The 12,154-nt window shown below is 49.7% G+C and overlaps 1 pseudogene across 1 annotated transcript; it reads right to left on the bottom strand.

Moving 5' to 3' along the window:
- Positions 1-983: 983 nt before the first annotated feature.
- LOC308611176 (dipeptidase 2-like) lies at positions 984-11,587 on the bottom strand (annotated as a pseudogene). The gene is made up of 8 exons: positions 11,304-11,587; positions 10,850-10,977; positions 10,417-10,546; positions 10,051-10,192; positions 9,681-9,750; positions 9,384-9,560; positions 8,869-9,004; positions 984-1,210 (listed from the first exon to the last, which is right to left on the bottom strand). The product of its transcript is annotated as a dipeptidase 2-like (transcript).
- Between the last annotated feature and the right edge of the window lie 567 nt (positions 11,588-12,154).

Below are 12,154 nucleotides of genomic sequence, written 5' to 3' on the forward strand. Positions count from 1 at the left end.
GAAGGGGCCCTCTGCCCCCGACCTTCTCTCTCCACCTACTTGACTCCCCAACCTGCATGACCATTCTCTGGGGACTTCAACCAGCACCTGGGAACTATCAGGAACCTCCCCCACTTCTGTCAGCCAGCCTCAGGAAAGAGCGCCCTCAGGAGCCGCTACACCTCCCCAGGGCCTGAATAGAGGGACTTTGGGGATGTGAACTGAACGACCTTCTGGGGAGAGTCAGCGACCCTTTTACTCAACAGAGCAGGAACCCAGTCAGCAGGCTATTTGACTGGAAGGAAATGAAGTGATTTCCATGGCAGCAGAGCCCCCACCGCAGCAACCTTCCTCCCAGAGCTGCTGGCTGACCTTCTGGCCAGGATCCCTCCTACCTCAGCGTGGAAGGCCCGGCCTCATGGAGAAGTATAGGTTCTGAGGAAAGACCTGGCACCTGGGTTCTGCTGCTACACTTGCCTTATCTCGTGGCCCTTGTGGCTCTAGCTTTCCCAGAAAGCTCAAGGGCTTAAGTGCCTGTGCTTACTCAGAGGCCACACGCCATTCCCCATTTCCAGCCTCAGGCCCTCCCCCTAGCTGCCTCCTCTAGAGACCCCTTCTCCTCAACACACACACTCTCTCTCTCTCTCTCTCTCTCTCTCTCTCTCTCTGTCTCTGGGGATGTGCCTTCTCACAGAAGCTCAACCACAGAGATGCTTTAGGGACTGTGCCCAAACTCCTTCATCCCCAGCCTCTCAAGTTTTTGCTCTGATCCCTGGCACCCCCTGGAGCTGTTCCACCTTTGGAACCTTTCCCAGGTGGCAGGAGTGCCTAGCACAGGGGTAGTGACCTAAGTCTGAGCACTGGCGACCCTAGAAATCTGTAACACACAAACATTTTATTGAGCAGTAAGGGACCCCAGTGGGGACAGAAAGGGCTGGCAGTAAAGGAGCATGTGAACCTCGGGGCAGGGTGCATGCTGCTTGACTCTCCATCCTGTTCTTGCTTCAGGGAGCAGGTCCACCATGCTCCAATCGCCGGTTTTTGGGTCTGGAGCAGCCCAGCTCTTCGTCCGAACTTTCTGAGGAGTGCTTTCGTTTGGGAGCACGTCTGGGGACTGGCTTCACTGCTTCCACCTTTGCTGGTGGGGCCAAAGGGACATCCCCGTAGGCCTGGTAGCCACCAACCAGGCAGTATGTCTCCCCATGCCAGCCCAACTGCGTTTCTCCACACCCTCGGTAGAGGACATGGTAGTGCCCGGGTGTGGGAGGAGAAACGGGAGCCACTGCTGCTGCAAAGAAAATCAGAACTGATCAGTCACTTGTGCTGTGCACAGTCTCCTGCCACAGTTTCCCCCTCTCATGTCTCTCCCAGTTTCTGGCTGAAGACCTTTAATGTACTTGACATCCAAAACACAGCCTTGGCCCATCACCTCTATGAGTCCCTAGAGAAGGGACACTGGCTGCAAAAGCAATCCCTAGAGCCTACGGCTGCAGCAGATGAGGAAGTCTCTTCACCGTTTCCAGGGAAAACAGTAGAGCCCGAAAGAAATTGCACTCATGATGCTCTCCATCTCTGCCTTCCACAACAGAGAAAACATTTCTTGCCGTCTGTCACTTCTGAGGCTTTAATGGAAATGTCTTTCAAGTTTTGGAAAGAAATAATCTAATACAAATCTGTTAAGAACCCCTCTCACCTTGGCAACCCCTCTTGGGCCCCAGTTATACTGCCTGTTTCAACCACACTGAACTCTAGCCCTCTGGTACTTTTATCTAGATGAGAACAAGGCTAAATACTGAGGCAGAGTGATCAGGAGACTCAGAACCGGGGTCTGGGTACCAAGTCTAGGCTCACATCAACGCAGCCTCCTGGGACACCATCTCCTCAGCCCTCCAGTCTCATTAGCACTTCATCACCCCCCGCTTCATTCTTCCGGTCTTCCCATCAATATGGCACCACCCTGTCCCCGAGTACTCAGCAACTCAGTACGGGATGTGTCTGAGGGGACCGCTAGAGATGTCTGCATGACAGCACAGAGGTGCCTGGGTTTGAAGGTGTGCTTCTAATTGTGGCCCCTCTTCCTCAAACTGCTCCATTTACCGTCTGCCAACAAAAATGCACTTGTCTTTTGCTAAGAGGCCACTCAGGAGAGGGTCTGAACGGAAGCATCCTGTAGCCCAAAGGGGAAGGCTACATTATAAAGCTTAGAACCGTCCTGCACACTTGTCCAGGGATGACCTTTCACTTGTCCTCAGCAGTGAGCCCTGTGGGTCCCTGAAGGTGTCCCAGGTCACTGGTATTACTTACATGTGGGAGTGTGCTCAGTTGTACATAGTTGGCAGGCCCCACAAAAACATGTGCCAGCCAGGTGAGGTGGATTGTATCCCATACCTCCTGTGGAGGTGGCCGGTCTGGGTGTACCTGCTGCACTGCCCACCCAGGGAACAGAGCACAGGGTTGAGTATCTATAGCCTATGACGTCAGACATGGGCTCTGACCGTCAGAGAAACTTCCCACCAGTTCTCCACCAGGTACGAATCTGCTTGGTTGTCAGTTACCATGGAATCTGTTACCATGGAATCTGTGAGAAGGCCTGCGAGGGCATCACTACCCAGTGAGGTCATATATGGAACCTGTGACTTGAGGGGCAGGCTTCAGGAGGAGGGGCAGTTTTTTGGAGGGGAACAGGGTAGAGGCAGAGGTACTCTGCCTGGCCCCTCACAGCTGGGCCTCCCCACCAATGCCCTAGTCTAGTAGACACCCCAGGTGGGGCGTGCTGGTGGTCTGGCACAGCCCCAGGGGCCACAGGAGGGCAAGAGAGACCCACATTCTGTGATTGGCTTGAGAGGCAAGATTAACGTAAGAGACAGCTAGGTTGTATGGCGCTTACCCTAAGAGGCAGAGATTTGTGTGGACTGGGGAATCAGGGAAGGCTCCTTTGCAGTGGGCCTGAAGGACAAGTGAGATTTGGACCCATGGGGAAGAGAGGGAAGACATTCCAGTTTGGAAGAATAAAAGCAAAGACACACTCTTCTCGACCTTGTCCTGCCCCCAATATAAATTCCTAGCACCCTGAAATTTTTACAACTGAGGACTTAAAAAAACCAAGAGGTTAAGGGGCCTTCGCAGTGGTACACAGGTAGTGGAGAGGTGTTCTGCTCAATGGTTAGGTTCATGTCGGGGCTCCAGGTTTACAGCTGATAGGAATGTGAGGACAAGCTCCTGCCATTTCAAACATTTCCAAGTGATACTGAGAGAGATGTTAAAGGTGCAAAATGCGGGTGCTGAATGACCTCACAGAGTGGGAATGGTGGGCCCATTTGAACATGAAATTGAAAACAAATTCATGACAAAAGGACATAATACAAAATGACAACATAATTACTACAGGCCCCTCTCCCCTAGAAGTAAAAGTCATTAGAATCCTCTCTCTCTCCACCATGAAAGAATGAGATAAAGACTCAGCAGCAGCCCCCGTGAGAAACATGGTCAACAGTGTGAAGAGGTGTTACTAAGACGATTTGGTCCACCTCAGAGAAGGAAAGAGACAACTCTGCCCTTAGCCTGATCAGGCCCACAGGAAGCAAGCACATTTGGGGCAGCCTCTGATAGTGTGGCAATGAGAGAGAACCTTCTTTAGGAGGGGACTCCCTGTTGCCGACCCTGAAAAAGCAAAGATGGGACATTCGTTTAATGGGACTGTTGCAGAGGCGTTGTTCCCAGGAGGTAGAGACTGCTTCGACTACCATTTTAGAGGTTGGGCCACCGTGGTTGAGAAGCACAGCACCTTCTCTTCCTAAACTGCTTGAATCAGCGGGTACACGTTAGGACAGACGAAGTCAGGCCTCATTGGAGCGGACTGCCTCTGGGAGTGGTAGAATGTAAGCTGTGAAGGGGCATGCTCTAGAGGAGGTTTGTCATGGCAGGTGGGCCAGCATGAGACCATTCAGATTCTCCACGGCTCCAGAGATCACTTGACTGGGAGCATCCCTGTGATGTGGCGGGGGGACTCCTACCTTAACAGGACCTGGCTGGGCATCTGGGGAAGGCGGAATAAATGGTTTTATTAATTTACGAGAGCGAGAGACTCACAAAAGCACTGAAAAAGACTTGTACCTGGATTCTTGAGCCAACCCTAAGAAAACTTATCTAGATCTGGAGTAGGGCTCTGGAGGCTGCACTTTTAAGCTTCCTGGGCAGTCCCACCACAGTGCTCCATGGATAGAGTGACCAAATTATTGTGTGTTCTCGGTTGCTTTGGGGAGTCAAAGTGGGCAATATTAAAAACTGCAGCAGGCATACGTATAAACGGAATATTCAAGGCAAACAGAGGTGTATAGTTATTCTATGCATGAATCAGGTTTGGGAAAAGCTAGCCTGGTGGTTAAAAAACACAACCCTTACGACAGGCAGACCAGATTCTGTCCTACTTGCTTGTGTGATTTTGACCCAGTTCTTTTATCTTTCTGACTGTTTCTTCATATGGAAAAGAGCTATGGCTGTACATTTAGCACAATATTCTCTTTTGGCAAAAGTTGCTCTGGGTCCATTTGTGTTCTCTGCAACTGAATCCTTTCCAGTGTGCAAGCATTTTTAAGTTGTTTGGTGAAGTATTACATTTGACTTTCAACTGTTCATTACTTTGGGCAAAGCTTATGTAGTGCTGCAGAGACTAGAACCTATGCAGAGATAGTGAGAGGATGTTATAAGCTTATTCTGCCGGTCGATACAAAAGTTTAACCTTTTCTCCTCTTCCTCCACCTGCCGCTAAGACATGAGAAAGAAGGCAGAGCCTGGAAATGCACACCAGGCAATACTTCTGTGTCAGTTTGCCTTTTATTCCTCTGCCAGTACTTCCCAGAGAGATTTCACCAAAAGTGCCTAAGCTTGCCATGGCCATTGTTGGGAAGAAAGTTTCTCTCTATTGCTAGTCACATCCCCTTTTCCTTCTTCTGGGGGCTTAATGGATGTTTGGGGGCAGGAACTAAAATTTAAACTAAACGGTAAAAAAACACAGAAACAAAAAACAAAACAAAACAAAAAACATGTGTTCTTTTTTTTAACATCTTTATTGGAGTATAATGGCTTTACAATGGTGTGTTAGTTTCTGCTTTATACCAAAGTGAATCAGTTATACATAAGTTCCCATAACTCTTCCCTCTTGCGTCTCCCTCCCTCCCACCCTCCCTATCCCACCCCTCTAGGTGGTCACAAAGCACCGAGCTGATCTCTCTGTGCTATGCGGCTGCTTCCCACTAGCTATCTATTTTACGTTTGGTAGTGTGTATATGTCCATGCCACTCTCTCACTTTGTCATGGCTTACCCTTCGCCCTCCCCATATCCTCAAGTCCATTCTCTAGTAGGTCTGTGTCTTTATTCCTGTCTTACCCCTAGGTTCTTCATGACATTTTTTTCTTAAATTCCATATATATATATATATATATATATATATATATATGTGTGTTAGCATACGGTATTTGTCTTTCTCTTTCTGACTTCCTTCACTCTGTATGACGGACTCTAGGTCCGTCCACCTCATTACAAATAGCTCAATTTCGTTTCTTTTTATGGCTGAGTAATATTCCACTGTGTATCTGTGCCACATCTTCTTTATCCATTCATCCGACGATGGACACTGAGGTTGTTTCCATCTCCTGGCTATTGTAAATAGAGCTGCAATGAACATTTTGGTACATGACTCCTTTTGAATTACGGTTTTCTCAGGGTATAGGCCCAGTAGTGGGATTGCTGGGTCATATGGTAGTTCTATTTGTAGTTTTTTTTTTAAGGAACCTCCATACTGCTCTCCCTAGTGGCTGTACCAATTTACACTCCCACTAACAGTATAGGAGCGTTCCGTTTTCTCCACATCCTCTCCAGCATTTATTGTTTGTAGATTTTTTGATGATGGCCATTCTGACCGGTGTGAGGTGATACCTCCTTGTAGTGTTGATTTGCATTTCTCTCATAATTCGTGCTGTTGAGCATCTTTTCATGTGTTTGTTGGCCATCTTTGGAGAAATGTCTATTTAGGTCTTCTGTCCATTGTTTCATTGGGTTGTTTTTTTGATATTGATCTGCATGAGTTGCTTATCTAGTTTACAAATTTATTTATGTTTATATTTTTTGGAGATGAATCCCTTGTCAGTTGCTTCGTTTGCAACTATTTTCTCCCATTCTGAGGGTTGTCAGAGTCCAGAGTCTTCAGTGTTCCCCCAGTATCCAACTTGGACAAGTGTACAAATAGTGGTGGTCTAAATGATGTAGAGAGATGAATAGCGGAAGTAAGTATTGAAGGTAAAATTAATCGTTCAGTAACATCACATAATTAATTTTAAGTGTCCGTGTTATATTTGGGCAGAGTTGTTCAGTTGGCAATTAGTTAAGTTTGTAAGAGACTCAGGAGAGAGAGATGTACGTTTTAGGTCAAGATCTGTGATATATATGGTGGCTGGAATCACAAGAGTAGATGAGACCATCTATCAAGGGCAGAAGAGAGCTTCTGAGAAATACACATCTCTTGGCAGAGGGCAAAGTGAGAGTGCCCAATGAAAGAGATAAGGATGTCCAGAGGCAGGAGGAAGAAGTAGCAGGTTAAGATGCTACTGTTGTTAAGGTGAAAGATTTTTCTGAGATGACAAGTTTGATCAACAAAATCAAATATTGCTGAAAGGTGACAGAAGGACCAAACAATATTCACTCAATTTGATCACAAATTAAATGTTGGTGAATGCAATTCCAGTGCAGATAAGTAAGAAGAAAAGAGCAAAATTGTGTGAGTCACGAGGTACATAAAGATAAGAAAATACAGACAGTGAGAATAAATACAATTTTTGATAAACTGCACTGTGAAATTAGGAAGAGAGAAAAGGTAACTAGAGAATTACTTGGCATCAAGCAAGAGTAATTTTTAATGGGAGGGGGGCAGCTTTTTAATGGGAGGGGGCCAAAATAAAATCGCTAAAGAGGAAAACCTTAACAATCCCAATGAGGTGGGAAAATGAATGGAAGATACTGAGGAAGTGAGAATAGGTATTTATAAACTATGTCGAAAAGCTATTCTTGGACGTAAAGAGAAGAAGGTAGTTTGGGGTGTTTTTGCTTTATAGTCTGTGTTTTCTCTGTGAAATAAAAGTTTGATGGGAGGTGATGTCACCTCGAGATAGCACTCATCAAATATCCTATGTGCTTATCTACATTTTTCATCCTCCTTTGTAGTTCAACTGTTTTCCTTTGATTCGTTGTGGCCAGTGGCAAAGAAGCAGAATCAAGTGTATCACTTCTGAGCTGAGGTCATTAGGAGCCAGTGTCCCTCTTGTCTGGTCCTCTGCTATTGTGACATGGGAGGTCAGATAGTCCAGATGACGTGGCTGCAAGATGGATCAGGACCATGTGATCTGTAAGGGCTTTACTCAGTAGAGAAATAACGTACTCGTATTTTCCACTGAGATTCCTGTGTTCAATAGATCTGCCTGTGAGAGCTCAGAGAGCATAGCGAAGGCTGAAATGACAAAGACAGAGGGAGAGATGTTGGTAACAGATGGAAGGCGCCTGGCAGATAATATATTAAATGGTAAACAAAGCTGCTGGAGTAAGAGAGAGAGTATATAAGAGATGAGAAGAAGGCCAACTGTCTGTAGTATCTAACGCTAAGGAGTGAGGAGAGAAACAACTGAAAAATAAAAATAAAAAGAATGATGAGAAAGAAGCTAGGTGGTATGCCAACAGAAATCATAAGATTGCTATAAAACATAAAGGAAGGTAGTTTTCAAAGAAGCGCCATTTAATGGAGTCAGTTGTTTCCCAAAGGCAAAATGCTATGGGAACTGAAAATAAAGCATCTGATTGGATGGCTAAACTTTTATGAACAAAAGTGGAACCATTTCAGGAAAGTCATGGGAGAAGATGCTGTGTTACAGTGGGGAGAGTAATCAATGTATTGTGAGGAAAGTTGCCTTCATTTGCAAGAAATGCCAATTAAGAAGTGAAGAGAGCCTTTAAAGGGAAGGGATAATGTAAGAAAATCAAAAAAAAATTTAAGGAAACTTGAATAATTGGTAGACAAAGAGGGAGGTATTAGTGAAAGACTGAAAATCAGAGAAAGCTATCTTAAGTTGTTGTTATGGACTGAATTGTGTCCCCCGAAAAATTATATGTTGAAGCCCCTCCTAATTTGACTGTAGAAGATAGGAGATAGGTCCTTTAGGGAGGTAACTGAAGTTAACTGAAGTCATAAGGGTGAGGTAATAATCTGACAGGGACTGATGGTGTCCTTATAAGAAGGGGAATAGATTCCAGAGATCTCTCTCCCTCTGCTCGTAGAGGAAAGGCCGTGTGAGGACACTGCAAGAAGACAGCCGTCAGCACGCCAGGAAGATTGTTCTCACCAGAAACCAATTCTTATGGTATTCAATACCTTAATCTTGGACTTCCACCCTCCAGAACTGTGAGAAAATAAATTTCTGCTGTTTAAGTCATTCAGTCTATAGTATTTCACTATAACAGCCCAACCAGACTAATACAGACCTTCATGTACACTGCAATATACAGAAGCTAAACAATGATTGTGAGCCTGAGATTCCATCTTGAACAGAAGTGTAATGACGCTTGTGGTACTCACAACTTCTCGAATTTTGTCAGAAAGATGTGAAAAAATGTCAGTCAACCAACGGTTCTGATAGTGGATATTTTCTTTATGTGTTTGACATAAAGCAGTGTCTGACAGCCTCCCTGATACCCATCAGTATCGCAGTTTTGATTCTGTGGCTCCAGTTCCACATGGCACCAAGGTGCTGTGTACTGTCCATTCTTGGGTTTTTGGGTGCTGTACCTATTGCCAATAGGTGGGTCAAACCACTGGGGCTCTTCTGAAGTCCTCCCTAAATTTGGACCCAGCTTCAGCTCCAAATCCGAGTCTTCAGAGAGCCCAGGCTGAGGCTCGCCTGCCACAGTAGACACATTGGCTAATGGGTTGCACTGCAGCACCCACTCGGACAAGGGCACCATCAGGATGCCACCGTTCTTCTTCTGCAGGGGTGGACCCGTGGACAGTCAGCTTGGCCCCCAGCACAACCAGCTGCCTGTTCACTCTCTCGGCCCCTGTGAGGAAGGTGTTCAGCCCTGGCTTTGAGGTCAGAGTCATGTCCTCTCTGGGTTTGTGTGAATGGAGGAGCCGCAGCCCTGGTCTGGGTGGTGTGTTGGCCCTGGGTTTCCGGGTTTGGAGGAGTATCTTACCACCTAGACCCCCACCTAGGGCTGAAGAGTTCAGGGGCTGTGGACCGTGGGTTTTGGGGGCAGAAGATATTTAACCTGGCGTTTGAGGAAATGGAGGGAGAAGAGGCTCAGGTTCAAGGGCTCCTGGTTTGAATCTCTTGCTTTAGGTTTGAGGGCCAGGGCAGTCTCTCACCAGAAGCTGCAGGATATCATCAGGAACATTGCGAGTGTTCTTGCACATACCCCGGGCAGCTGAGTGGGAGAAGATGACCGGTGCCTGTGACACTTGTAGGGCTCGCCGTGTCACAGCATCCGAGACATGGGCCAAGTCCACCATCATGCCCAGGCGGTTCATTTCTGCCACCACCTTCTGCCGGGACAGGATGGGGAGAGGGCATGAGGGCTGCATTTATCTTGTGTGTATTTATCTGTAGGGAACAGGCGGGGCTGTACATCCATGTGGGGCAGGGTATGGAAGCCGGGTCCTTACCTCGCCAAAGCCGGTGAGCCGACTGACATTGCTGTAGAAGGGGTGGATACCCTTTGCTGAGCTCTGTGCCCTGCAGGATGGCCAGGAGGCAGTCTAACTGGTGGCCATGACTTGGCTACAAGAGCGTAGAAAGAGGTTCTGTCGAACCGTCTACACCTGCAGCTCCCTGGTGCAAGAGGAGGGACCCAGACTGGACTGTGCCTGGCAGTAGGAGGGCCCTTCTGGGGATTCAGTCTTGTTCTGCAAACCTCCATTCCCCTCCCGACCCCAGGTTCAGGGCTGGATCCCAGGGGTAAACTTGCTTTGGGCCCAGCGTGATCTTGGGCAGACCCCTGCCTCACTGGGCCCTTACCACCTGCACTGTGCTCACCAGGGCGTGTTGCAGGTGTGGGTGAGTGTCACGTAGTGCACACCCAGCGCATAGAAGGTACGCAAGATGGAGAGGCTCCTGTCCAGTGAGTGGCCGCCCTCCACACCAATGAGGCTAGCTAACTTCCGGGTGTTGTTGAGAGCTGGGGGCAGGTAGGTCAGATGATCATTTTCAGAGGCAGGGGTAGCTAACTGAAGTCCCTAACACCTACCACCACCAGTCTCTTTACCATTTTTTTTTTGTTTTTTTGGCCGTGCCGCGCAGCATGAGGGCTCTTAGTTCCCCCACCGGGGATCAAACCCGAGGCCCCTGCAGTGGAAGCGTGGAGTCTTCACCTCTGGACTACCAGGGAAGTCCCCCGTCTGCCTTTAACTGAGGTCACAAGCTCCAGCTCAGAATAGGAGGCACACATGAGGCAGATGAGGTGAACTTGCTCCAGGGTGAGGCGCACAGCATCGCGTTCGTGGGTCCGGCATGGGACGTAGGCTCACCAGAAGTGAGGGAAGGCAAGGGCTTAGTTTGGGCTTTGGAGCTCCTTGGGCTTCTCATAGCCTCCTCAGCTGGCACAACACTCACTGTGCCCAGAAGTCACATGTAATGCGTTGCTTTTTCTGTGGTACTTGGATGCCCGTCAGGTTGGCTCACTGTGACCCCTGTTCCCCCAGCATCCATGGCATGGCACTTTCTAGGTCACTATGGTAACTTAGTTCCAATGTGACTAACCTGTGGTCTCTGAGGCCCCCAAACTGCCCCACATTCCCCAGCAGCCATGGTGGCACCTTGTGTGTCCCTTTGGTACATGGGCACCCACGAGATCATTTTTTCAGCCTGTCCAAGCTGGTCTGGCCATGGCTGAAATTGCACAGATTAACATCCTGTAGCCCGTGGTGGTAAAACTGCCTCAGGACCAGGGGCATGTCGTTGTGGCTGGAGGGAGGTCAAGGCAAATAGGTGGGCTCCTTAGGTCTTGGGATCAGGCAGGACACATTGCCTGGCCTGGGCCAGCCTGTGGGTCCCCCACCTCCCACTGTCACACAGACTATACTAGGAGCAGCTGAGGCCTGGGCTGAGGGGTTCCCACCAGGGAGGGGATGACAGAGAAGGGGAAGGGCATCCATAGATGATGGAGAGGACATCCAGGGGTGGTGTGAGGGAGCCTCCCCACTAGCTCTGCATGCTCCGGACCTCCTGCCCTCCCCGGGGCCAGGCTAGGCACCCAGCGGCCCCCAGCAGCCTGCACACACTGCAGCCACCCGTCCACAAGCGGGAAGTCCCGCATCAGGGCCCGCGTGCGCTCCCGCGGACTTGGGGTGCTGGAGGTGCCCGGCGTGGTCTTCACCGGTAACCGGCCGCAGCAGCAGACCCAGCAGGAGCAGCAGACACAGCAGAGGCCGCTGGCTGAGTGCGCGGGGACCATCGAGGCGGGCAGAGGCGGGTCTGAGGGGGCGGGCAGTGGGGTTCTGCCTGTCGACACAGGGCACCCAGCGGCGCGGCCTCGCGAGGGGGGCGGTTTGAGGGAGGGGATACAGAGTCACAGGACCCTGCAACCCGTGCGCAGAGAGCCGCGATCCGGGAAGCCCAGCAGCCACAGGGCGGCAGTGCCCTCCCGCCCCCTGCTCACAGGCAGCTCCTGCGGGCTAAGCTAAGTGGCCACTAAGAGGCTAAGTGGCCTCTGCGGAGAGCCCACTCACCTCCCATCGCGGGTTCCCTCCACCCCTGCCCCTCTTCCCACTCTCACTGCTCCGAGGGGGCGCCCTAGGTTGCCCTCCCCGGCCTGTAACCCTCCTGTCCAAGCTGGGGTGCTTCTCTCAGAGGGCCACCTTCAGCCCGAGGCCTCCCGGGAGCACACCTTGTCCCCATCTGCCTGCAGCCGGCCCCGCCCACCCTGAGGGCTGCGTGCCAGTGTCTCTGTGGCCACAGGTGCTCTGCGCTCCCGGTTTCCCGGGACTGGGCCATGAGGGCTTGTGTGGGGAAAGAGAGAGTTTCTGGAAATGGGGGGGTAACCATGTGAGCTGTGGATTCAGGAAGGGGCCCTCTGCCCCCGACCTTCTCTCTCCACCTACTTGACTCCCCAACCTGCATGACCATTCTCTGGGGACTTCAA

Source organism: Mesoplodon bidens (assembly GCF_964165515.1).
Source record: "Mesoplodon bidens genome assembly, contig: HAP1_SCAFFOLD_447, whole genome shotgun sequence".
NCBI lineage: Eukaryota > Metazoa > Chordata > Mammalia > Artiodactyla > Ziphiidae > Mesoplodon > Mesoplodon bidens.